Raw genomic sequence first — 5,100 nt, 5'->3', positions numbered from 1 at the left:
CTTGAGATCATCTAGGTTGTGTTTATCAGTAGTTAATTCTTTTGTATTGCTGAATAGTATTCCATGGTATGGATGGACCACCATTTGCTTAACCATTCACCCTGAAGAACATGTGGGTTGTTTACTTTTTGGCTATGATGAATAAAGCTGTAAATATTCATGTACAGGTTTTTGTGTAAACAGAATTTTTCATTTATCTGGGATAAATGCCTAAGAGTATAATTGCTGGATTGTATGGTATTTACATGTTAATTCAAATAAACTGCCAAACTGTATTCCCGAGGGGCTGTACCATTTTGCATTTTCACAAGCAATTTATAAATGAGCAGGTTTCTCTTTAATGTCATCAGCATTTGGTGTTGGCACTATTTTTAATTTTTGTTGTGCTAGATATCTGGTGATATATATTTGTGGCTTTAATTTGTATTTCCTCAATGGCTAATGATGTTAAACATTTTTTTCATGTGATTCTTTGCCTTTTATATACCCTCTTAGCGAAATGTCTGTTCATATCTTTTATTCATTTCAAATTGGACTGTTGACAATTTCACTGTTGAGTTTTGAGAGTTCTTTATATATTCTTCATGCTAGTGCTTTGTGAGGTACATGATTTTCACATATTTTCTCAGTCTATAATTTGTCTTTCCATCCTTTCAACAAAGTCTTTCACAGAGCAAATTTTTTATTGTGAAATTAATTTAGTAGTCTTTTCTTAAACAGACTGGGTTTTTAGTGTCAAATCTAAGAACTTTTTCGATAGTTCTAGATCCAAATATTTTTTCTTATGTTGTTTCCCAAAACATTTGTACTTTTGTGCATTTAAGCCTGTGATCCATTTTACATTAATTTTTCAAATCAAATGTGAGACTTAGGCCAAAGTTCTTTTTCCCCACTTATAGATGTCCAATTTCTTCAGTACTGCTTTTTGAAAAAGCTGTATTTCCTCTATTTAATTGCTTTTGTACCTTTGTAAAAAATCAGTTGGAAATATGTGACATGTGTGGGTTTATTTCTGGATTCTCTATCCTGTTCCATTGATCCATGTGTCTCTTCCTCTGCCAATACCACTCAGTATTGATTACTCTAGCTATCTAAGTCTTGAAATTGGGTAGACAGATTCCTCTAACTTTATTCTTCTTTTTCAAAATATTTTTTAGCTATCTTAGTTCCTTTACCTTTCCATATAAATATTGACGTAATCTGTCTGTATCTACAAAAAATCTTACTGGGATTTTGACAGGAGTTACATTAAGCCAATAAATCAATTTAGGGAAAACATGGGCTCTCTCTCCTATTTAAGTCTTTAATTTCTTTCATCAGTATTTCATAGTTTTCAGCATGAAAATCCTGTATATGTTTTGTCATATTTACACTTTGTATTACATTTTTAGCAGCTGTAAATAGCAATGTATTTTCAATGTTGGTGTTCACATACTAATTGTGAGTATATGGAAATACAATTGATTTTGTGTGCTTATCTTTTATCCTGAGATCTTGTTCATTCACTTTTTACTTCTGGGAGGTTTCTGTAGATATCTTGGGGTGTTTTACACAGCCAATAATATCATCTGCAAATAGGGCAGTTTTAGCTCTTACTTTTCAATCTGTATGCCTTTTATTTCCTTTATTTGCCCTATAGTACTAGCTAGAACCTCTAGCACTATACTGATTAAGAACAGAGAGGACAGACATCCTTTCTTGCGTTGCTCTTGTTCTTAAGTGGAAAGCATTCCATCTTTCACCATTAAGTATAACATTAGCTGAAGACTTTCTGTAGATGCTCATTATCAAATTTAAGAAATTCTCTTCTATTAGTATTTTTCTAAGAGTTTTTATGATGGAAACATTTAAGTTTGTCAAATGCGTTTTAGGCAGCAATATAATCATGTGACTTTTCTTCTTTAGCCTGTTGATGGGAAGGGTTACATAAACTGAGTTTCAAATCTTAAACCAGCCTGCATATCTGGGATAAACCCTGCTTTGTCATGTTGCCTGATTCTTTTTACGTATTGCTGGGCTTTATTTGTTAGTATTTTGTTAAGGATATTTCTGTCTATATTCATGAGGAATAAGAGTCTATAGTTTTCTTTATACTGTCTTTTTCTGGTTTTCATATCAGGGCAATACTACACTAGTTTCATAAAATGAGTTGGAAATTCTTCCATCTTTGATTTTCTGGAACAGATTGTGTGAATTGCTCCCCCTCTCCCTCTCCCTCCCTCCTGCCTTCCCTCTCTCCCTCCCTCCCTTCCTTCCTTCCTCCAGCCCTTCCTTTCTTTCCTCCGTCCCTTCCTTTCTTTCTTTCCCTTCCTTCTTCCTCTTCCTTCTTCTTTCTTCTTCCTTCTTCTTTTTTTTTTCTTTTTTTCAGTCAAATTTAGCAGTGGGGGTTGTATACCAACTTTAATGACATTAATGTTAATAAATTCTGATAACTTATTACCATAGGACCAGCCTAATTCTTCTTTAAATGTTTGATTTTTCTAGTGAAATCATTTGAGGCAACAGATTTCTTTTTCGGAAACTTTAAAATTATAAATTCAATTTTCTTAATAGCTATAGGGCTATTCAAATTATGTGTTCATATTTGTGCGAATGTAGTAGCTTGTGTTTTTTGTAGAACTGGTCTATGTCATTTGAGATAATGTATTGATGTGTGAAGAATTATTCATAATATTTCCTTGATACCCTTTTCTAAATTTATTTTTAATGGGCAAATAATATTTGTATATATTTCTGGGGTACAGTGTAATGTTTTGATATATGGAGCTTGATATATTTATCCTTCTATCATTACATAATGCCCCTCTCTGTCGCTTATAATTTTCTATATTTCAAAAGTCTACTTTTCTGATATTAATATAAGCTATCTTGCTTTATTTTAAGCTTTGCATGATACATGTTTTTAATACTCTTACTTTTAACGTACCTATATGTATATTTTCAAAATGAGTTTCTTAAAGAGAATATATAGTTTTTGTATTTTATTCCATGCTGACAGTCTTTTAATTGATGTATTTAGACCATTTATTTTTGATGTAGTCATTGATATGTCAGAGCTAAATCTGCCGTTTTATTTTTTGCTTTTCTATTTTTCTTCTACCTCCGTGTGGCTTAAACTTTTTTTAGATTTTTTTGTTTGTTTGTTTTTTGAGACAGGGTCTCACTTTGTCATTCAGGCTGGAGTGCAGTGGCCTGATCTTGGTTCACTGCAGGCTTGAACTCCTGGGCTCAAGCAATCCTTGTATCTCAGCCTCCAGAGTAGCTGGAACTGCAGGCATATGCTACCACGCCAGCTAATTTTTCGATTTTTTGTAGAGATGGGATTTCACCATGTGGCCCAGGCTGGTCTCGAACTCCTGGGCTCAAGTGATCCTCCCGCCTTGGCCTCCGAAAGTGTTGGGATTACAGACGTGAGCCACCATGCCCAGCCTAGAATTTTGTTTTGATTTATCTAGAGTATTTTTGGGTGTGTCTCTTGGTAAAACTTTTTTTAGTGGTTGCTTTAAATATTTGTGTATACATAAAGTTTTCACAGTCTACTGCTGTTGGCATTTTACTAGGTAAAATGTTTTTATTTTTATTTTTACTTTTAGAAGCAGGGTGTCACTCTGTAGCCCAGGCTGGAATGCTATGGTGCAATTTCAGCTCACTGCAGCCGGGAACTCTGGGCTCAGGTGAGCCTCCTGCCTCAGCCTGCTGAGTAGTTAGGACAACAGGCAGCATCACTCTGCTTGACTATTTTAAAAAAAAATTTGTGGGTGGGTGCGGGTTTGTTATGTTGCCCAGGCTGGTCTTAAACTCTTGGGCTCAAGTGATCCTCCCGCTTTGGTCTCCCAAAGTGTTGAGTATGTATTAGCTTAGACTTTATATTTTTTGTTCATTTCAAGCATGCTTGTAATTGCTCATTGAGTAATTTTTATGGATGCTTTAAAACCTTTGCTAGATCATTCTAACAGCTCTGTCGCCTTAGTATTAACATTAATTGGTTACATTCTTTCATTTAGTTTGAGATCTTCCTGCTTCTTGAGATAATGAGTGACTTTCAACTGAAAACTGGGCATTTTAAGTGTTATATATTATGAGACACTGGATTTTAGTTAAACCTCTTTTTTCCTTGCTTTCTCTAACTATGATCTGTCGGTGGAACAGGCAACTTCCACTCCCGTTACTCCCAGGTATGGGTAAAAGTCCAGGTTCCACCTCTGGTTTCTGTTCATACCTTATGGCTGGTGGAGGAGGGCTGCTCATTACTGCTGGGTCGGGTGGGAGTTTCAGCTCTTCACTAGGTCGCCAACATGACCTTCTCAACTAGGAGGAATAGGTGTGCCTCATTACTGCTCCCCACATGGGGTGTATGTCCACTTTATTGCTAGGAGGTAATAAAAGATCACTGGGTGTCCTGTGAGAATATTAGAGTGGGGAGCTTAAGGGACCCTTGTTTCTGCCAGGTGGGGGTAGAAAGAAGTCTGTTTCCCATGTGGTCTCCACTGAAACTGTAGGAGAAGGAAAAGGGGAAGCTTGTTGGGATAAGTGTCCTGGCTTTGTACCCAACCTTTGCTAATACCATTCTGTAATGGTGTAAATGTAATGTCTCTTTATAGCCCGGTGAGGGGGGATGTCTAGGCTCCCCACTGGGCCTTGTTGGCACGAGTAGGGCCATATTTTTTCTTTTGTTTGTTGAAATAGAGCCCTTATTATCTAAATATTTTCTGTCTTGCTAGACTTCTTTCCTCATCCTTTGTCTAGAGAGAACATGTTTTGGTTGCCTTTTTTTTTTTTTTGTCTTTAGCCAATTGTATTTCTGAGTTGATAGCTTGTTTATCTCTAAGTGTGGGGTATACAAGGCAAAAAGAAAACCCAGGGGACTCACTGCAATATTGTTCTTTGGGTCACGGTACCTAGCTGAGCTGCCCTTTTCCCTCAATCTTTCAAAGTTTGTATGTTTGTTTAATATATAGTGTCCAAGTCTTTAAGTTTTATTTAGTAGGAGGAATAATAAAAGTATGTCAACTCTATCTTTTTCTGGGAGCAGAAATCTCTTGATGATTTTTAGTGCTCTCTTTATTTTATATTAATGTCTAATACATGACAGTTTCTACT

The sequence above is a fragment of the Mandrillus leucophaeus genome, unplaced genomic scaffold, assembly GCF_000951045.1.
Source record: "Mandrillus leucophaeus isolate KB7577 unplaced genomic scaffold, Mleu.le_1.0 Scaffold592, whole genome shotgun sequence".
Classification (NCBI taxonomy): Eukaryota; Metazoa; Chordata; class Mammalia; order Primates; family Cercopithecidae; genus Mandrillus; species Mandrillus leucophaeus.
This window is presented reverse-complemented; position numbering follows the sequence as displayed.